Source organism: Rattus rattus, chromosome 8, assembly GCF_011064425.1.
Source record: "Rattus rattus isolate New Zealand chromosome 8, Rrattus_CSIRO_v1, whole genome shotgun sequence".
NCBI lineage: Eukaryota > Metazoa > Chordata > Mammalia > Rodentia > Muridae > Rattus > Rattus rattus.
Window position 1 is genome coordinate 95,882,831 of NC_046161.1, and position 22,914 is coordinate 95,905,744.

At 44.8% G+C, this 22,914-nt stretch overlaps 1 protein-coding gene across 1 annotated transcript in view; it reads left to right on the plus strand.

Annotated features, from left to right (window-relative positions):
* The first annotated feature begins 483 nt into the window (after nucleotides 1-483).
* The window catches only part of Cpne4 (copine 4), a 452,533-nt gene continuing 430,102 nt past the window's right edge, over nucleotides 484-22,914 (plus strand). The window contains exon 1 of the mRNA XM_032910406.1: nucleotides 484-803. The gene's annotated coding sequence lies outside the window, so the exon portion shown is untranslated. The remainder of the gene's footprint in view (nucleotides 804-22,914) is intronic.

Here is a 22,914-nt window from a genome sequence, read left to right on the forward strand (position 1 = left end):
GCATTTATTGATATGTATTTACCAAAATAAGTGCTCAATGTCACCCCCATTTTTAGTGAGAGTTGAGCCAGTCAAGAAGTTCTCTTGAATGTATGAAAAAAAGTATAGCTTCTATTCTCTTCCTTCTGCTCCTGTGATTTCACTGCTTTATCATAGAATAAGGAGAAATTAATCACATGCCTCTCAGGAGCTGGTGGGAATTGCAAAGCTAGCAGGGAATCAGGGCTGAGGGCGCGGCAGGACCATGGAGAGCGCCAGGGCTGTGACCAGGGCGGGGCGTCGCTGAGTCCCCGGAACCCCCCAGGGGGCGCTCGAGAGGAGGCTTAAGAACTAGTATCTTGCTGGGCTGCTGGGCGCAAGGGTTTCGTCAGAAGGTGGAAATCTCAGCTAGAAGCTGCCATCTCCTGGCTCTCACTCCCTCCCTCCCTCCCTTCCTCCTTTCCTTCCTCCCTCCTCGGCTCCCTCCCTCCTTCCCCAGTTCCTTCCTCTTTACTCAGCGAGTTCCCGAGCCCAGCAGCTCCTTTCACGCCGTTCACCCTCTCCCCCAGCCCCCACCCCCAAGAATGGAGTCGGGGTTTCCAGAGCGACCAAACTCTCCTCCCAGCATCTTTATCCTCCTCGGCTGTTGCTAAACTGTCCCCAGAGGACCAAAGAGAGGGGAGGAAAACCCGACCCTCCTAAGACCTCTTTACAACTACATCACCCAGGACCTCCACTCCAAAGGCGGATTTTGCATCCTGGGGGCGTGACAGACCTGTCCCGGGCCGAATTCTCTTTCTAGTCTCCGAGGCTGGCACACCCAGGTGAGTAGATGTCAACTCTGAACCCTGTGTTCTTGCAAACTCGGCAAGGCTGCTGCGTAGCCAGACCAACTTTTGAGAAGCTCTGGGTTTTCGCCCAGCCTGGCTTGTTTGTCATTGCTGTTGTTCTGTATAGTGGCAGGAGCATCAGTCCTTAAAGGCGGAAAAAAACTTTCAGCCAATATACCTGCCTTTTCACAGAACTCCACTTGCCCAGGTGGAGTGGCAGGGAGGCCCCAGGCGGGACCACAGAGCGAGCGGAGGGTGAGGTTAGGCTGTGGAAGTCCTGCGGGCTTGGGGGAGGATTATTATTGTTTTAGAAATGGGAAGGGGGATGGGACCAGAGTCGGGGCTGGAGTTGCTGCTTCGCATTCGACCGCAAGAAAGGTGTGTGGAGCATCAGTAGTGTTAGCCAATGGCTCGACCCTCCTGCTGTTTGAATTCAGCCTCTGTACACTCTTTACCAAGAGGTCCTAATAATATTTAACCGCTTCCATGACGCTCGGGCTTGCCCGTGGGCTTGCCGGTGGTTTTATTTGGCTCGGTCTCCAACATTTATTTTTTTCTTCTTGTTAAATGAAATAGCAAGGAATCTAGAAGTACTGGAAGTCGGTTCTGACTAGAGAGATCAAAACTCAGTATCCTATACTACCAAGGGATGGCTAGAACTGAATCCAAGGGAGTCAGAAAGTGGTCCACACTGAGTGGAGCTGAGCAGCAATGGGTGGGAGTGGGCAGAATCCAAGGAATACTCTTAGGAACGCGAAGCCAGTTTTCCTCTTAGAGTAAGTGGGCTTCACGCCTGCTGGCCTCATTCTGCATTCCAGATTTTATTGGGGGGTGGGGTGGGGCTTGCAGGATTTAGGGAAGATTACCTGTAGAGATTCAGAGAGGTGGAGGCAGGGAAGGAAAGCAAGGTAGAAGTAGAGTGGGGATGGGGTGGAAGTAGGTATCTCCTTCCTTCTTGCTGTGGACCCACCAGCTCCTAGAGTGTTCACGTCTCTGGAACTGAAAGGCTTCGGCAGCTCACACTTTGTCTTTGAAACTCTGCAGACCAGACCAAGTGCTTCTTCTCACTGCTGCTTTGCAGGGATTTTCTGAGCTCGGCTCTGGTTTCTCTTGGCTCACTTGTTTTCTCTGTTTCCTGAACAGCATTTTGAGCTGTTACAGAGCACTTAAGTGTTCTTGACCAGTGAGCCATCTCTCCAGCTCCGACTTAAGTGTTCTTAAACTGAGACTATACTCTGTCTTTATTTAAACAAAACCCCAAACTACCCTAGCTCCAGCGTCCTCCCTACTTCTAATCCCTGCTTGTTTTGTGGCTTTTGCTTTATAGCGATGCGGTGTAAGCCCCACCCCTTCAAACTTTCTTCAGGATGTCGGTTGCTGGTTTTGCTTTGTGGTTCACAGTAACAGGTAGCCACAGTTGCTGAAAAGCCAGGGGCAAAGAGACCACTTTGTCTGATGTCTTTCAAGTGTAGGAAGACCACATTTTCTGACAGAAGATAGGACTCATGAGGGGCTTCTCTGTAATTAGATAAGTTCTGATGTTTCCATTTCCCTACCTGAACTGCCCCTGGGTCGATTAATTTGATTTGCCTGCCTGGTATGAAAGAGGGGCTGACAAAACCCATCTAGCAGGTCAGAGCTCTGAGCTGAGTTGGTCAAAGCTCGTTATACACAGAGAGATAGGTAAAAACAGAGAGGAGGTTGGGAAATGCAGTTAGGACACCCGTGTGCGTCAGGCCAAGATTTTCACATTTTCTTTTGATGGAAAGATTCTGACAGTTTCACGGGTTCGAATTCAAACCATGTCAGATGTAGGCGATTCCCCCCTGAGCATTCTATAAAACAATCTGTTGGTTCATAGTGGGAGTGGTTGCTGAAGCCTGGGCAGTTGCCAAGGACCATAAGCAAAAGGGGCTTGTGAGGAAACCAAGCCTTCACCCACTGGGTTCCATGTAAGAACTCCCATTGCTCTTCTAATACTCTTACACGCACAGACAGGTTTTTAGCTCCTAAGCTAGCAACTTTACTAGAACTTCTAATTCTTTACTCTAGAATAACTGGTTTGGGATTTGTGAATTGCTTCTTAATTGTAGAAAAAAAAAGAAAAAGAAAAAGAAACAACTTCCTGTTTGTCTCCAGGTGGGGCTAGGTGACATTTTACATTTTGTTTAAATGATCAGCCTTATCTTCAGGGGACCCTGCTTCTCTAGGTTCTGGATAAAAAGTCTCTTACTGTGAAGGATTTTTTTTTCACGTGCGAGCATGTAAAAGTAATATTGTAGTTAATGGAAACAAAGATGGAATACATTATATTCCAAAGATGGTGTGTTTTTGTTTGTGTGAGAGAGAGATAGAGATGAGAGAGAGAGAGAGAAAGAGAGAGAGAGAGAGAGAGAGAGAGAGAGAGAGAGAGAGAGAGAGAGAGAGAGAGAGAGAGAGAGAGAGAGATATTATTATGAGTGAAAACCCTTTAGCTTTCCTGACTATAAGGAATAGTCATGGGGAGAAACTGGGTCAATGTTGGAATCTTTTTTTTTTCCCACATCTGTATTAGAATCCATCTTTTTTGATTCAGCTGAATGTATTTATCAGCTTTGTACCATGACTTGCCTTTCCTTCATGCCTGGAAGGTTAGGACCACCTTTACTCATACAGAAAGAGCCACACATTTTGGAATGGTTTGCATCCAGAATAGAGAGTGAGCAGTCATTCTGAGGATATCTACCTGGCTGATGGGCTGGGAGTTTTCTAGTGGGCAAAAATCGTGTAATTAAAAAAAAATGTGATCAGATTTGTAGTTCATGGATCTTGAAGAGGAAAGGGGAAGTAAATTCGTCCCCTTTATTTGATCTTTCCATTTTTGTCTTGTTAATATTTTAAAAACAAAACAAACAAACCCCTTTGGATCCATGGCAGGAACCCAAGTCACATTTCCTTGGCAACGGTAGTGACACACTGGAGTTATGAAATAGCAAGACAGAAAATTCTAAATGCATTCAAAATAAAATGCCACACAGTTTAGGACCGTCCTCGGGTGCATTAAAATTGATCTCCCAGCATTCAGTAAGAGTTGCTTCTTTCCAGATCAAACACAGATGGTTAGAATTGGTCTTTAGTTTTTATTCTTTTTAGAATCCAAGAATCTTATCCTTTAGTTGCTGCTGTTGTTGTAGGAGTCATGTCATGAAAATAATCAGCTTGATATTTCAGGTCTATTCTCTGGTTTGGGTATGTCGAGGTTGGTTTTAAGTTCAAGACCAAACATGGTGGTGCTAACATGGTCTCTCAGCCTTTCTTTTCTTTTCTTTTCTTTTTTTTTTGGAGCTGGGGACCGAACCCAGGGCCTTGCTCTTGCTAGGCAAGCGCTCTACCACTGAGCTAAATCCCCAACCCCCTCTCAGCCTTTCTTATAGTAGCGATCTCATTTCTAAGGGGCCTCTGTTTGTTCTATGAATAAATATAATACATCATATAGCATACCTTATATATTGGTGAATTCCAATGATTCCTTTCTCTGCCAAGTTCTTTGAAAGCCTCCAAAAGGCCACTAGCTGTTAGATCGGTGCATATGGAAGACCTTAAGGTGGATCTTGAGAAGAAAGAGACAGTAGGTGATAGTGTGTCTTTTTTCTAGTTCTGTGCTTTTCCTGTGCCCAGGGGTGGCAGAGTTCACTTAAGAAGCTCTGTGGTAGATTCACTTCTAAACTACAAAGGACAACTTAGTACCATGGACATGGGGCTCTCCAAACTGGACGAGTTTGAGGATAATCTACTGTTCCATTGGACAGATGTGGAAAAGAAAAGTCAGGCAGTTAACTTGTTCAAGAAAGGGAGACTCATTCGACAACCTCCTTGATGACGCCTCTCAGTTCCCTGCAGGCCACTGCTGTGGTGGCGCCAATCCCTGGCGCCATGAATGCTGACCATCTCTGTGGACCAGGAGTTAGAGATGGTGGAGCGCCTGGGGTGGGGGTGGGGGTGGGGGACTCCCACCTCCACCGTGCTGTTTAGAGAATCAGGCTTGGGAATTTATTACATTTTCTCTTGGAGACACTGCAATATTTACCCAGCAGATGTGATTAAATTTGTACAAAGTCATTGTCTGCAGCCATCTCTGTTAGTGTGCATGCATTGTGAAGAGCTGCCCGTGCACAGACTTAGACTTCTATTTTAAATGTTGCCCGGAGTCAATAAAATAAACAGAGGGATCTTCTAAGTGTCCACAGTTCTAGGAACCCATGGGGGAAATCCTAGCTCTGCTTTAAGTTAAAGGTCTATTTAAAATGAACAAGCTTTCTTAAATGTTGTTCTCACATATCTGCTTCAGAACACAATATATCTAGCTTCATTATTATTATTTTTTTAAAGAAAATTAAGGATTCCCACACTCCCAGAACTACCAGGGGGAAATACAGCATTTCAATTGGACCCAAGAAACCTTCTCTGGCTTAAAGTTTATGGATTAAAGACATTTCTTTCTCAAAGATCTAGCCTTTTTTGGGCCACTTTATTGATCCTTGAACTAGGGAGTGGCGGAAGTTGGTTAGCAGAGGCCCTGCTCCCTCAAGCCCCCAGGGCTGTCTAGTCCAAGCTGGGTTACAGAGGGTTAGCATTAGAGTGGACGGTCACTAGAGGGCGCTGGAGCACCGGCAGAGCCCACCTCTGGGGGACCAGGAGCCTTCAAGGTGCAGGGATGTTGGGTGATGGAGCTTCAGAACTGTGCCCAGGTGTGTGAGGAAATCATGGGATTTCCTCTCTCCTCTGTCCTTCCAGCCCAGATCGCGCTCTGTCTCATACACTCACTTGCTCAGTAATAGGGAGACACAGTCTCTGTTCCAAAAGCAAAAGTTTGAAAGTCACTAGGCTGGAGAAACATTCAAAATCAAAGGGAAGGAAGAGGGGTGGACATAGGATCCAAGGAGAGAGGGAGAGGAAGAGGGAGAGGGAGGGAGAAAGGGAGAGGGAGGGAGGGAGAGAAGGAGAGGGACAGGGAGACAGGGAGACAGGGAAGCAGGGGGAGCGGGAGAGTGGGGAGCAGGGGAACAGGGGAGAGGGGAAGAAGGGGAAAGGGGGAGAGGGGGAGAGCGTCATTGTTTCTGTAAATCAGGAAGGGGTTCTTTACAAAACTCACTACTGTGAGTTTTCATTTCCCTGTATGCCAAAGAACTAGGCCAATGGAGGGTAATTCAGAGAGAGAAAAGAGTGGTCAAGTCCTACCTAGCAGGAATTTTAATATATTTATTTAGTATGTACCTATTTATCATATCTATCTATCTATCTATCTATCTATCTATCTATCTATCTATCTATCTATCTATCTATCTATCTATCTATCTACTATATATCTACCCATTGTCTATATATTATCTCTATCACCTATTTGTGTACTATCTACTTATCCTATCTATCTATTGTCTATCTATATATCACCTATCTGTCTATCATCCATATATTGTCTGTTGCCTTATTTTTTTTGAGACAATGTCTCACGGTGTAGCCCAGGTTTGTCCTCAAACTCTTCATCCTTCTACCTTAGCCTTCCAAGAGCTGGCGTTAATAAGTGTGCTCCACCACGCTCAGCTACCCTTCTGTACCAAAATGCGTGCGTGTACACGCACACATGAATATTTAACAGCGTTAATATTCATAAATCCAATCAAGTTGTACTGCTGCCTTGTATATACTACTCTCATCAATACCCTAATATAATAAACGCTTAAGTAATTGACTTAATGCATTTATGTGGAAAACGATTTAGAAGGAAATTCAATAGAAATGTAGCAGCCACCCACCAGGCACTCTAATCACTGAATGGCATGTCTGAAACAATCAATCAAAGTGTAATTTCTGTTTTAAAATATTTAAAGGCAGGGCTGGAGAAGAGATGGCTCAGTGGTTAAGAGTACAGGCTGATCTTCCAGAGGACCCGAGTTTGACTCCCAGCACCCACACAGCTGTTCACAAGAGTCTGTAGCTCCAGTTTCAGGGGATCAGACTCCCCATTTTAGTACCTGCAGGTTCCAGGTATGCATGTGGTGCACAAACATACATGCAGGCATAACATCCATAAATGTAAAATAAATTAAAAATTTTCAGTATTGAAATATATATATACACACATATGTATATATATGTTCAATGTAGATGTTATTCAAATAAGAACAGTAGATTCCAGAAACAATATCTAATCATTGTCATTAAAACGGCAAGTCAAGGTTTGACTCTCTTAGGCAGCACCCGGGGTGCAGACATCTTCCCTTTTGTGTTATTGACACAACAGGCAACTCAGAGGCAAAGGTTTAGATACAAAATGGAAAAATTCCACCGACTTGCATCTGACATCGCATCCCTATACTACTGGGTACGAGCACCTCTGACCACGTGGGTTGGTACTGTCTGGGAAGAGTGCAGAACTCTGGAGAACATCCTTCTGTCTTCCTAGACGTGGAAGCAAAGGTTCAGGAGAAAACAAACAATCAAAACAAAACAAAAACAACAAACAAACAAGACACCAGGGCCAGCCTTTTCTCCACGCCACCTGCTCAAGTCTAGAATTTATATGATTATGAAAATTCTGTGATTTGTATCGATTGTGAGAAATATCAGAGAAAAGGGATGATAAGAGAAGATCTGGAAACAGATTTGGGAACAGCTATTAATATAGACCATAGATCCTGGCCTGATTTAATTCTTTCTATTAATTTTTTTGTAGGATCCTCAGCATACAAGTCCTTCTATTTCATTTTGATTTGAGACAGGGTCTCAATTAATTCCACAATCTGACCTTGAACTAGTGATCCTCCTGCTTCAGCCACCTAAATAGCTGGGATTTCAGGCCTTTACAACCAGGCTGGGTGTGGCCTGGACTGATTTAATTTTAAAGAGATAAGAAACTACTTTTCATGGATGCAGGAAATGTGAGATCTTGACAATCCCAGGAAATTAAGAATACCCTTTGTCTTAGTCACCATTCTATTCTATAAGGAGGTACCATGTCCATGGTAACTCTTAGAAAAAAACCAGTATTTGATTGAGAGATTGCTTACAGTTTTAGAGGCTTAGTCCATTATCATCATGGCCCAGCACAGGGAGGCACACAGGGGGGCATGGTGTTGGAGAGGTAGTTGAGAGCTATATTCTGATCTGAGAAAGAGAGAGAGAGAGAGAGAGAGAGAGAGAGAGAGAGAGAGAGAGAGAGAGAGATATATACCTGATACACTTCCTCCACCGAGGCCACACCTACTCCAATGAGGCCACACCTACTAAATTTTTCTTATCCTTTCAAAGCTCCCTGATGATAAACATCCAAATATATGAGCCTATGGAGTCCATTCCCATTCAAGCCACCAAACATGTCTGTATTCTAAAGTAGCTTTAGCAACGTACAACACACACGAACCACTTGGTACCCAGGTTACACTAGAGGGTGGGTTCTTCAACCCTGGTCCCGTGTACTGTGCTCCAGCTCATTCTTCTGCTTTCTGTAATACTACCTGAACGAGTGTAGGACCTTCTGTCTTGCACAGAGGTGAACTAAAAAATGTCAATCATCTAACAGTTCCTTCAAAAACATGAAAGAGTAGTTTGTGTCTAGAGGACTCTAGGTCCTTCTCTCTTCTTTCCTCTTGTTTAGACGATGTGCCAGAAGTCACAGTACTGTGATCTGGATCGATGAGGATCAATAAGGAATTGTGGGATTCTAGGATAAGAAAGGATCAGACCACGGCACTAACAGGCTCAACCACTCTGTGGGTGTCTGGATTTGGCTGAATTGCATATCCCTTTCATGCCTTACTCATTCATTTGTAAAAACGCTGACAGACTGAAGCTAGTACAGAGGGGACGTGGGCCCGTGCTCCATGCGCTAAGTATTGGCTTTCTCTGACTTCCACACTTTTGACTTCTGCTCTTCCTGGGTTGGTTTAAGGGGATATAGTACTTTTTGTGTGTATGTTGTCCATGTATGGATGTGTGTCCATGTTTCTTTGTCTCTGTCTCTCTGTCTTTCACTGTTTCTCTATCTGTCTGTCTGACTGTCTCTGTGTGTATTTGGAAGACAGATGTGAATGTTAGTGTCCTTCTCAACCTCTCTTCACCGTAATTTTGCAGCAATTTCTCACCAAATCTGGACCTGACTTGTTTGGCTTGAGTGGCTGTCCATTTATCCTCAGGGATCCTCTTGTGTCTGCTTTCCAGGACTGGGACTGTAGATGCTTGCCCCTGTGCCTGGGTGCTTGTTTATTTACTTATTTTAAACATAAGATTCAAAGGTTCTAAATTCATATCTTCATGCTTATGTGAGAGCCATTTTTATCAACCAAGGTATCTCCCTGGCCCCAGAATAGTAGCTTTGTTTTTAAAAATCGATTTTATTACCTACTACTCACATTTACCTTATATAAAATATGAAATTATTCAAATAAACAAACAAATACATATACAGTTAGTAAAAGTAATGCTGTGTGGGCTAGTTGTAGTTATTCCTGTTTTACAAATGATTTTTTTTGCATGTCCAGTGAAGCTAGGGAGGAAAAGAAACTAGACTGAGGGGCTGGGGAGATGGCTCAGTGTCTGAGAGTGCTAAACTGCGGCTGTAGAAGACCTGGCTTGGTTCCCGGCATGCACATCAGGTGGTTCACAGCCTCCTGTTACTCCTGCTCAAGGAGCGCTCTGGGCTTTGCACAGATGCATGTATATGGTGCACTTAAGCTCATGCAGGGTGCATGTACACACACATGCACACACAGAAATGAAAGAAAATTGAGATTCTCTCTCTCTCTCTCTCTCTCTTCTTCTTCTCCTCCTCCTCCTCCTCCTCCTCCTCCTCCTCCTCCTTCTTCTTCCTTTGATCTCTTCCTGCATTATTTCCTTCTTCCCATGGTTCTAGGGTTCTTCCTTCACCTTTTTATGGGTCTAGGGCTTCAAACCAAGACTATGTACCTTCTAGGCAAAGCACTCCACCACTGAGATTCACCTCAGTTTCCTTTTCCTTTTCTCTGACCTGTGGTATTGTTACTTTGTAATGTGGGCATGGATGGATGGATACACCCCCTCCCAGGGCTCACAACATGGATGCTGATATCTGCAGATGCTGACATCTTTGGATTCTCATCCCCTTTCATAATGATGTGTTATTTACACATATTCCACACATATCCTTCTACATACTTGAATTATTTCTAGTTACTTACAATACCTAATGCAATCATTTCATAAACAGTCTATGCTGCCCATGGAATGACAGTGACTGACTTACACAGTGCTCCATTCTTTAAACAGTTTGATTGGTCTATCATTAACTTAGTTCACAGAGGTAGAGGGAAGGCCCCCTGTTCTCCATCTATCCCCTGTGTACACTCATTCCTTACTCAAGTCCACTGCATGCAGGCCACGTGTGCCATCACTCGAGATCCAATCTGCACCAGTGGGATTTGTTTAAAATACTCTCATAGGCAGACATAGCACCATAGCCAGATGTGGTGGCACTTGGAAGGCAGAAGCAGGAAGATCTTTGAGGTCAAGACCAGCCTGGTCTACAGAGAGAGTTCTGGGATGGCCAGAGAAACCCTGTCTCAAGAAAACAAACAAAACAAAACCACAAAACAAACAAACTAACCCAAACCCAAAGCCAAAAAATACCACCGCCACCAAAAAACTCTCATGTCTTGGTTGTTTGTTCTAAATCACATGCTATGACAGATGTGTGAAGTGTATGTTACCCTCTCTATGTGTGCAAATACATTAGATACTGGCTTGAAGGTCACTGGATTTATTTTTTAAAGGCTGATTTTGATCCTCATAAATGTCCCACTCTCTCTCTGCGCTGGCTAGCTGGTTAGTTTGCTTGTTTTTGTCAACTTGACCCATGACAGGGTCATGTGGGAAGAGAGCCTTAATTTGAGAAAATGCTTCCATCAGATCAGATTGTCAAGTCTGTGGACCCTGAAGAGGGAGGGTCCAGCCCACTGTGGGCAGTGTGCCAGGCCCGGGGAGGTGATTCTGGGTTGTGTAAGAAAGTAAACTGAGTGCGTCATGGGGACCAAGCCAGTAAGCAGAGCTCCTCTGTGGTTCTGCCCTGCCCTCAACAGGGCTCGGTTTAGATATGTAAGCCAGATAAACACTTCTGTTCCCTACACTGCTCTTGGTCATGGTCTTTATCTTAGCAATAGAAAGCACACTGGAAAAAAAAAAAACTCTGCAGGGCAATGCTCTGTGTAGTCAGACAGTCAGATAGGATTGCTTGATGGTCTTGGACATCCATTCTGAGTGAAATGTTCCCCGGTTTGAAATTCCGGCTCTGTTCGTCCCGTTGAAGTGCTGTAGATGCAAAGGGAAGACAACTGCAGTGCTGAGATAGCTGGGAAGCTTGTAATTATTCAGATTGTAACTATTCTTGGCTGTGGACATCTCTCAAAAAGGTACCCTGATGTGATTTCCTAATGGTAGTGGTTTGCTGAGTTGCCGGGGAGTTGGAAAAGTGGGGAGTGTGTTTATAAAGCTATTGTTGAAGTCAGCAGCAACACGGACACTTTTCACAGCCTCTCGGCAGTCGGTTACCCTCTCCTTCTTCACCTCTTCTCCCTTTCCTGTGCTCCCAAAAGATGACTTGACACCCAAGCTGGGCCTTCTGCAAGTTCAAGCTTCCTATTTCTGTTGGTTGGAGTTTTATTTCAGATGCAAGGGCATTCTTAGCACTGGCCTTAGGAACACGGCCAGAGCGCAGAAGCAGCCCCTGCACTCTACAAGGCCAGCAACAGAGAATTCCTGCATTAGACTTTAAAAAGCCCTTAACTTGTATCCACAAGGCATCCAAGGTCACCAGCCATAGTAAACACAGTGGGCATTCTCCTGCCATCAGAGTCCAAAATGGGGCCCAGGGAGATGGCTCAGCAGTTAAGGGCATGTACTGTTCTTTCAAAAGGCCTAAATTTAGTTAGCACCCATATTGAACAGCTCGTAACTACCTGTAACTCCAGCTCCAGGGAAACACATACATGCACACATGTACACATACTCACTGCATGCCAACACACACACACACACACACACACACACACACACACACACACACCATTAAACATAAAAAAATCTTTTAAGAAGGAAGTAGAAAATGTTAGTAGCATAAAATACAATTTTCAAGTGCGACTCTCACTTGAGCCTGATCAGGCCTCTTCTGGAGAGAAGCCTGAAACACAGCGATGGGCCCTCCACCTCGGCTTTCTGATTAGCACACTCAGCGCAGGGGCAAAGTCCTTTGTATTTCTGTTTCCCAGGTGATGCGTAGCTTCTGGCTTAGAGACCATACTTTGAGAGCTGGTGCCTTAAATATTTACCTAATATAAACCAGTTATGTGTTTTCTCTCCTGTGCTTCCATTGAGAAAAACATGAGTGGTAAACATACACACACACACACACACACACACACACACACACACACACACACACAAAGAAAGAAAGAAAGAAAGGAAGAAAGAAAGAAAAAGGAAGCAAAGGACCTAGAATTCGCTGAGCACCGGCAGTATTTACAGTGTGCCAGGTACCTTCCAGGATACCGTGCGCATATTATCCTAGACGTTCTCAGAGCCATGCTGCCCAGTGGTCCAGGATTATTTATCGAGTATCATGCAGTGTGCTGTGCAAGGCTGTAGGGGACATGGAATGGACGAGAGGGGCATAGTCCTTCCCTCACAGTTCCTCTACATCATCAGGAAAGACATGTAGCGACAATAATCACGGGGCAGTTGGACTTATCTATACAAAAGGGAAGCATGGAGATAGCCAATAACTTGGCTGTAATTACACTGGGCCCTGGATACATGAGACAAAGACAAAGACCATTTTACCCAAAATGCACAGTCCTCCTCTTAAAACAAGGCTGCTCAAACATTTGAGTTTCAGGCCCCTTCCCTCTCCTGAAGTTAGCAAAGACCTCAGTGGAGTTTCGTTCATGTGTGTTGCTAGTGTTAATATTTGCTGTATTAGAATTAAAGACGCTTACTGTTTGAGAATTGCTGTATTCAACCTGCTTCAAATCCTATCACCTTTCCTAGACCCTGAGTCTTCATGTTTAGTGATCTTTGGAGCCATTAAAGATGAGAAACGTCTCATTTTAAGCACAAGGCTCTGTCTTACACCTTTGCGTGCCTGCCTTCTCTAGTGATTACGATTTCCTAAGCAGAAGGCTGACCTGCTTTGGAACTGTGCTTTGCATTATTAAAGCATTTGTTTGTATAAAGGGAAGGCAAGAGTTAAAGTGTTGATCACAGGTCAAATCAAGACATGGCTTTGTTATCCATTGAAAGAACTCAGTCCTAGCTGAGGGCACTTAGAAAAGTAACAACCCACACAAGTTTGCTATGTGTGTTGCATCCATGTCCCCCAGGGTACGTGCCATTGCAAGGGAAGCCCAGGGTAGCTGTCTGAGGGATCATTTCTGCTGCTTCAGTACATCGAGAGAAATAGACGAATGGCGAGCCTTAAGAGAACCGGAGGTTTTTCTACATTGCTCCCAACTGGTTTGTGTTTAATCGTGGGTTAATGTCTGAAACGCTACATGTCCCCATCATTTTAATTCCTTATCTGGTGGCAAAGAGGGATTCTAGTAGATATTTTCCTTTGACGCGTAATGGTCCGTGGCTGTTGAGTGGGGCTGCTGCTCTGGCTGATTCTGAGTGCTTTATGGTGTCATTAAGAGTTACTGAGCAAAACCAACCCAATCGGAACTGATACGATTCAGTGTGGTTCTCAGTGGATGATCAATGGATTCAAATCTCCTTCTGCCTTTATAGAGACAAGTGAACATGGGATTCTTTTTTTTTTTTTTTTTTGGTTCTTTTTTTCGGAGCTGGGGACCGAACCCAGGGCCTTGCATTTCCTAGGTAAGCGCTCTACCACTGAGCTAAATCCCCAGCCCCGAACATGGGATTCTTTAGCGGTAACAGCTCCTTGGATGAGAAGTTAGGGAGAAGGGGAGGTGGCCGTCATCCGACTGTGATCTTTTTGACACTGAACATCTGGATTGCTGGCTCCCGGGGCAGCTTTTAAAATGTTTATCCAGATGTTTTGTGTCACAGGCACGATCCATCACACAAATAAACGGACCCACAAAGGGTGATGCTATGTGGTTATTTGTCATTGTTAGTGGAAGCTAAAATCCACCAGTTGACCTCAGGCTGTTTGAATCCTTTGGCTTGGTACCTGTGTGTACAGGGGGGAGGAGAGGATACGCTTGCAGGAATAATCATTCTGGCAAACTACACCTCCTTGTCATGTCACATCAAGCACGAGTCTGGGATTTGTCCCATGAGGGCCATCTCCTTAAAACTCTTTTAACCGAGTGCCTCAAGCTGTTTTAAGATGTGAGCAGTTTGGTCAGACGTCTGAAGCTCCCGAATCAATAGGCTCGGGTGAGCAGTGTACACCCTCGCTCTACATGACGAGCCCTCTTAGACTGGCAGCTAGGATGCATGAGAACCCCCTTTCTCCTGAAGGCACAAGCACAGGAGACAGCTGGGCTCTCTTTCCCCTTTTCTATCCACTCCTGCCTGATGAGATGCCCATGCTCACCCTACACATCCCCTCCGTTTGGGGAAGCCCAGGCATGAACTTAGAGCCTTCAGCAGAAATGAATGGGAGTCGTTTTCCATGGAGAAGAGACAGTGAGAGAGATGTGTGGTACTGGGTAATTGCATGAGAACATTGTCGTCCAGGATCAGAATGCCCAGGGAAGCTCAATGCTTAGTTACTTGGAAGGCAGTATCTCCCCTTCTAAGCCTGGGTGGCCCAGGGACAATCCCTTCATGATTCTTACTCCTTTCCTATGTTTGAAACAAATCCCAATGGCTGGCTGTGACATAGACCCTTAATGTTCTATTCTGTGTTCAAGAGAAGTTTGAGGTGAAACAAGAAAAGCTTTAGGCAACTGAGGATCTGCTGTTCCTGAAAGTTATTATCTAACACCAACTATTAAAGCAGGCCAGCAAACTATAGGCTGTGATCAAACTGGTTTTTTTTTTTTGTAGAGGTTTCCTTCTTCTTCTTCTTCTTCTTCTTCTTCTTCTTCTTCTTCTTCTTCTTCTTCTTCTTCTTCTTCTTCTTCTTCTTCTTCTTCTTCTTCTTCTTCTTCTTCTTCTTCTTCTTCTTCTTCTTCTTCTTCTTCTTCTTCTTCTTCTTCTTCTTCTTCTTCTTCTTCTTCTTCTTCTTCTTCTTCTCTTCCTCTTCCTCTTCCTCTTCTTCTTCCAAATCAAGTTTCGTAAGAACATAGTCATACCCATTCCTATACATAGTTCCTTCACGTGACAATGACAGAGCTGAAAAGCTGTGATACACACTAACCCACTCCTGCACTCTAAATTCCTATTGAAAAAGTCTATGAAGCCTTGTGCTTGAGGTTTCTCGATCTGGCCATTCCCTGTCAGGGAAAGTACACATTGTGGAAATGTCCAGGGGAATAGTATCCTGGAATCCAGCCGATGGGCCAGATAGCTAAGTGCCTGACCTTGGTTGTTATTTATTGTGTGTCTCTTGCACTCAGTAGGTACTTAGTTGACTCTCTGACTCTAGATTAATGATTTGCTATTCATGTTTTATCCTCCCATTTATAAAATCGAAATATCTTATTTACTCTCTAGTGGGATATTGTGTGTGTGTGTGTGTGTGTGTGTGTGTGTGTGTGTGTGTATGGCTACTCTGTGAGGGAGGAGAGGAATAAGCAGGAACACCCTGGTGCATCCGGGACCCAACCTGCTCAAGCAACAGCCGCTGTCTCCTGAGTCGCAATCTGTCAAACTGACTTAGCATCAGCTTGACTTATTGGACGGACACAAAAGCATGAGCGTCTGCTGTCACAGGGTCTCACCTGGAGAGAAACATGGAATTTGGGAATTGCCACAATCCTGCCTGACGCTTGTTCTGAGCATATCTAGAGAGATGGGGAGAATGTTTATTGCGTGTATCCAGTAGTTCTCTGGGTTAACGGTCCCCTGCCATCATGTACTTGGAGTACCTAAGGTCCTTTGACTCATGTGTCAAAATCACAGGTGGAAATAAGATTCCTGTAGTTTCGAAAAATTACTGGGAGGACGACTGTTATAAAATCATTACTCGTTAGGAGAGGAGAGGGGCAGATGTGGTGGTGAGGGTAGCCTGTGGTGATGAGAGTAGCCTGTGGTGGTGAGGGTAGCCTGTGGTGGTAGGGGTAGCCTGTGGTGGTGGGGGTAGCCTGTGGTGGTGAGGGTAGCCTGTGGTGGTGAGGGTAGCCTGTGGTGGTGAGGGTAGCCTGTGGTGGTGAGGGTAGCCTGTGGTGGTGAGGGTAGCCTATAGTGTGCTCTACACAGAAGAAAGTGAGGCTGGTCTTCCTGGGAGGCAGGCTGTGTTCTACAGAGAACTCAGGGTAGCTGACTCCTAACTCAAAGAGTGCGCTGTGCCCACTTCAGGAACTGGAGTTCCCACTGCCCTCTCTCCGGAGGAGACAGCCGGGCTTCCATCTGCTCGGCTTCATAGATTTGACCATGGAGTTATCATTTATTAATTCAGACATTTAGGAGGCAGACACACTGGCTCAGCTGAGGGGGGAGCAGAGCCCCGGTCTTAGCCTCTGTATTAGACTATGAGGCTGCAGGGTTTTCCTAGCAGTCACTCCGACCTCCGAAGCACTGAGTGGAGAGAGCAATCCAGCTGGCCTCCTGTTTGTGGTAAGTGACTCACTCCCTGTGCAGGACGGATGGCTGAGAAGGCAGACTGTGAAGCGCCCTGGGCTGAGGCTGGGGAACCTTCTCCTAGGCTCTTGACTTAGTCGTGTAGGACCCTGGCTACGTTATCTCATTTGGAAAAAGAAACCTAGAGAGGTGCATTTTAACTCTTGGACTCTTAAGTTCCAATTTGCAATTGGCTTACTTTGGAGAGCCATGGTGGTGTGGGAATGGGCTTAATGATCCCAGGTTTGAACGGCCTTGCCCACATATGCTAGGAACTGGCAGGTACGAACAGACATACAGGCAGACAGATAGTCAGGCGTAAGGTGTGTTGCTTGAATAGATTGTGTTGTCTTTCCAGTTGAGAGGTAGCTATAACTTGGGCTTTTTGTATCTGAGAATTTTTCACCTTTTTAGAATTTCCAGACACTATCACACACGGGATTAGCGGCAGAGAGATAAGGCGTGCTTCTGTGATAGCCCAATATAGTGACCCCATGGTGTCAAAGAAGAGCGTGAGGACAAATTTTTCTGAACCCCAAGTTTCCCACTGTTGCTTGCATCATTCCGTTTTACAAGGCACAAAGAGGAACCCAAAGAATCTGAGTTTGAACCTCGTCTTTTCACATACAAGCCCTAACAATGGACACCTCACTTTATTTATTTTGGGGAGGATTCTATCTCAGGCAGATGTAATATTACTTTGAATCACAATCTGGGAAGCGTCTCCGAAGGATTTAAGACCTAAGCGAGATCTTACTTTGAATCACATTTGTTTAACTTTCTGGTGTCCCACGGATATATGAATATCTCTGTTACCGTGAAGGGCTGTAAAGCTGTTCTTATGATCAAGGTAGAGCCTTAGTGGGGAAAGGTCGCTGTTATTTTGTAAGAGCCAGGATCATTCTTGTAGCTTGGAAAGGAAGACGCTCATCTTTGAGCTCACGCTGTTGACCTTGTTTGTCAATGTTGATCCTAGCATCATGAGCCCCCGAGCCCTCCCTTGCGGCTTGTTTCACAGTGTAGTGTACAAAAAGGAAGGTAATAGAGGAAAATCTTTTAAAGATAAGACACGATTCATAAAGGCGACAGCCGTGCCGTGTGTGAACAGTGATTAGCGGAGTCTGCAAACTACTTTTTAAAAACAAAGCGATAAGGCAGATTTCCCATTATTCCGGGTGTCGGTGCTTGCTCAAGTGCGTCGTCGTCCTCCTGGTTTGTCTCAGCTTTATTTCATTCCGGAACAATTGAATCAGTCTTCATGTGCCCAGTGGTGCTACTGGGGCTTAAATATTTCAGAGACTCCTGGTTATCCTTCAATTTTAGGAATCAGGACGATGAGGCGGTACACAAAAAATCAGAATCTCCTTTACGCCCATGGGCGGGTTTGTAACTGGGATGGTTTTGCCAGGCTGGTCCACCTGAGAATGGTTCACTTAATTCAGACGGGGGACCAGCCTAATGAAGACTCACAAGTTTGAACAGTTTTCCCTGGCAGACAGTGGCTGTGTCCGTAGGGCTGCTGAGCACAGGCAGACAGACAGGCAGTCAAACAGGCAGGCAGACTTATTTCTGAGATGAAGAGGGTAGGTTTCAAAATGGAGTTATTTTAGCAAAAATGGTGTAATCCTAGAAAATGCTTTACAAAACAAACCAGACAAAAACCAAACAACAACAACAACAATAACAAAAATAACAACAACAACGACAACTCTGTTTTGTTTGGTAAAGTAACCATGTGCTGTCTCTTTGCATGGTTGAGACTTTACCCATACAGAGCACAGAGTGGGGACTCTCAGACCTTGTTTGGGTCAGAAGCTCCTCGTTAAAGATGCTCAAAATCAGACACACATAGTCCCAAGTCTACAGCCAGTGTTTCAGGGGTTCACACACCTACCTAAGGTAGACACTATCTCCTTTTCCCTTTAAAAGCCCCTTTCTTATCAGTAAGTGTGTTCCTCATGAAAAATGTCTTTAAATAAAAAAAGCATGCTAGCATTTCTTATGTTGTGGCACTCGTTAGAGAGAAAGGGGCTCAGTGAGCTGAGGACCTCGTGGGGACCTGAGCTGCTCTGTTTTAGATCAATGAGCCATATCTTTATAGGTTTTGGGCACCCGTCTGTCCTTATGGTTGTGGGCCTTCTTGTCCCTAGTCTCTGGGTCCTCATGGTTAGGTAAAGAAGGGATGTCACAGTCTAGGGGACTTGGCAGGGAGGGAGTCATGAATTCATGCCAATGAGTATCTGAGAATCCTCAAAGGCCCTTGCCCTGCCCGCCCCATGGAGCCTCTGAGCCTGGATTCCCTGACGGGCTGCTCAGGAAGCCAGTGGACTGAGGGTGTCATGTGATTCCTTGGGACTAATAAGGGGAGAGGACCTCCCATCACAGCTCCTGGTAGAGAGCCAGGGATGCCCTGGCTTTTGCCCACATATTCTTCAGTGCTCTGTACCTTGGGTTATGAAGCAGGGCTTCCCAGGGCTGACTCCTGAAGATCTATGACTCCCTACTCATAGGAGAAGGTGTTAGCCAGCAAGGCACCAATCTAGTAGTGGGAGTCATCCACACACAACCTTCTGTAGGTGTGCCAACAAGCTTGAAACTAGGTGCAGTGTGCCCTGCAAGGCAGCAAGAGCCGTTTGGGAAGTCGAGAAAGAACGAGAGTAAAAATGGAAGACTCAGAGGCACAAGGGTAAGACCTTTCTTCACGCCTTTCGCGTTTCCCCACGCCCTCTCCTCTCTGGCTTCCTTCCACTTCTCTATCTTTACCTCCATTTTCTTTCCTTCCTTCTGTCCTTCCCTTTCTTGTCCCCTTGCTATTCATCATCTATTTTACTCTTCTCTCTTTCCTTCCTTCCGTCCTGTCTTGCCTCCTTCCTTCACTTCATGCCATAACAGCTCTACCTTTTCTGTTGCCGAGGGAACGTTTATTTTTTTGTCCCGAGTTAACCTCCATCTCTTCTTTTCCCGGCTTGTGTTCCTTGACCACTCAGCCAGCTAGTAGATATTGAATGTCTACTATGAGCTGGTACCTTAGAAAAAAGGTTGAAATGGCGCGGGGCTCTCCAGAGTGTTAAGATTCAATTCTGGAGGGTTGGTGCAGATACAGGCAAGACAAAATAATCGCTGTGGTTATGTAATCGTGCAAAGCTATAACTAGAGACGATGCAAGATGATTCTGGAAGCCTTGCTAGATGAGCTGCAAGAAGGGAACACTCTTTGATGGGGTACGTGAATTTAAGAAAGCCTGTTAGACAATGAATGTGAGTTTAATTTCCACGTATTATTAATAATTAGCGGAGAGATAAAACCCCAGGCCTGGGAGGGAATGACTGTGGATAAAATCTCCATGTTGGTGACCTGTATCCTTGTCACCTACACTTTCCATAATAAACTATTATCCTCCCTCAGGCTCCGTTGGCTGCCTAGCTTCCCTTCAGTCCTGGGCATGGCTGTAGTTCTCCCCAGATGTGATTTCACTTCAGCTGGTGACAGGTTCAGGGGATTAACCAGTCCATACCAACTCTAGTTGGTCAGTGGATTGGTCCATTTGCATAGTGATTGGGAAAATCACGTATATAGAAAGAGAACCTGAAGGAAAACATGGTAATGGAGCCCTAGCCTGTAGTAGAAATTCCAACCCAGATTTCTGTCAGATCTTCCTGTAACCAAAGCTCTCAAAGCTGTAGTTTGACTACCTAGAGACCCCAGGAAGGCTGGATGCCAAGACTTGGGTCAGAAATATTAATTTGGCTAGCTTGTGTCTGGCATGTCATTGGACTCTTTTTATCCAGTGGGAGAACTTGAACCCAAGACTTTTCATGTGCTAGGTGAGTGTAGTATCACTGAGCTATGACCTTCCCCTCTTGTCTCTTTTTGGTTCCAGCACTTAGGAATTGAAAAGCTTAGACTGTCTTGCTTTCTGCGTTGCCCAGTTCCGTAGGTCAGAAAAAGTCTCCGGTTTTATGTGTTTGCTCACATGTACATTTAATCTGCATTTGTGGTTTTCATAGTGGACACATAACTGAGACTGATTCGAATTATATGGCTTTTCAGCATCTCTAACCCACAGAAAGCAATCTCACTACTACTGTCACAGCTGTGAGTGAGATTAGCGAGTCTGAAGATGAGACAGTATGCTGTACAAATAAATATGCATCTGGGTCATCAGAGCGTTGTCGCATCCCCGAGGACCCGAGAAAAGTCTGTGGGAAAGGCAGATTGATACCTACAGCTATGGCAGCCACATACATTTTTGCTTGGGATAAGGTGACTATACAATATGAAGAGGGTACCAAGGTGCCAATTTCCTGTTACAGAGAAAACAGAACATTAAATAAATACTCAACAGGAGTACGCACTGTGGGTAACACTGTGCTGATGAGCCCTGGTCCGGGTTCTTGTCTGTGCCTCTTTCTGTGGAAGTGCTTATGTGAAATCTAGCTGAGATATTGCATATCAGCCGAGCTAGGGACGGTGACGATTCTAAGTTTATTCCCTCCGAGGCTGGCATTTCTCTGTGATTGTTCCATGTGACGCCGGAGAGCTTAGCTTTACTCTTAGCATTGCTTGGGAGACAGAGGGTACTTGAGGACTCCTCTGCTCATGACCTTTGGATTTTGGCCCTGAAGCAAAGGAAATAATCCCTTTATCAAATATTTGCTGGCTGCTTGGAATATAAATGTTCTCACTGCTACATTTTCATTGATTATTGAAATGTTCACACCTCACACCGCCGATGATATATGTGCTGGCCGTGGGTTTGTGGGTCTGTGGAGTTCCTAGAGTTTGTCCATGTTTTGCCTCCTTTGATTTCTTAGGTGAGACCTGGCTGAAAGGGTGGCCTTGTAGAGGAAGGAAGGGGGCCGAGGTCCTTGGTGATGCGTGTAACCCATCATGTGTTAGGATGGGGTCATTAAAAGGTGATGGAAGACCGCGCTCCTCCCCGTGTTATAACGCAAGGAAACGGAAGCTCAGTGAAGGGAGATCACTTGGATTAACTTGATGTGGCAGACTAAAGCTAAGTTAAGTTGATGAGTTCAAGGCTAGCCAGGGCTACAGATGGAGACCCATCCTAATGGAACAAACACAACAATAAGAAGAGTTAAACCAGGATCCAAGCATGGACTCTTTGGTATCCTCAAATAAATAAATTAAACCCTTGTTTTCAGTTGTGAAGCTGCATCAGACAAAGGGTGAAATGGTAAAGAAAACGAATATTTGGTTAGCAGAGTGAATTGACTTTTGTTCCCAATTTGACTAGAAGTAAATTAATAGAAATTTCAAGAAAATCTTTAAACTATAGAATATTCTTTAAAGAATACAGAGATTTTAAATATATATATATATATGTATGTACATATATATATATATAATTTTAAAATATTCCTGGTTAAGTAATGACAGATTTACTGCACATTATATTATCATAATGTCATATAACAACTTCAGAGGTGTATAATAGTAAGAAAAGCAAGCTTAGCCAGCTGATCAAAGACTGCCCAATGACTATTTCTATTTTCTGTTTCCAAGACCAGTGTTTTAAAAAAAATCAACAAATTAAATGGTTTAGGAAATAGAAAAGAAAAATATGGAAGAAATACTAGTTCAGGGCACACGGTCATAACTCCAGCTCCAGTTTATTTGATTTGGTGCCAGGTACCAAACTGGGGGCCTAGAGGGTTGGTTCTGGGAAACTTCTCCCTTCTTGAACCCCCTCACATGGTTTGATATTGCCTTCTCCTGCTCCTTACCCCACAGCGTGATCCCTGAACTTCTCAGATACAGGGTCATAGGACAAGGGGTAAGAATGTGGAGGGGGATAGGGCAGGCCTGGGGTCAATGTGCTGGATCCATGTTCCCATGGGTAAGGCTCAGACATTTCTGTCTGTAGGCATATTCCCAACGTCTTCAACATGAGGTAGCTGTACAAAGGCTTTCTTCATCCTCTCTCCTCCTACTTTCTTTTTCTCCCCTCCCATCCAGATGATCAGGGCTGAAAATATTGTTTTGGAAAGACAGTAGACATCTGGGAGTGACTTGTTTTCTGTGAGAGGCTAATGCCACATGTACTATGAGTTTATCAGTGTGACACAAGCTATGTCATTTTGAGCAAACCCCTTTCTATAGACAGTGCGAGGTAGCTCTCTGCTGACTCTCTGTGGGGAATTCTCTTGCTCAGACTTGCCTGTATCCAGCTGCACTCATGGGTCCTATATTGTCTGTGGCTGCCTTTCAGATGGAGGCCATATTGCTCTTGAAGTCCCGGAAAATGTTATCTAGCCATTTATAGAAAAATTGTCTTGATATTTAACATTAAAAAGTTGATTGTAAAGGAAGAGGAGGGAGTCTTGTCAGGATAATTTGGGGGCCGTGGTCAACGGGTTTCCACAGATGGAGAATCTAAGGGACGTGA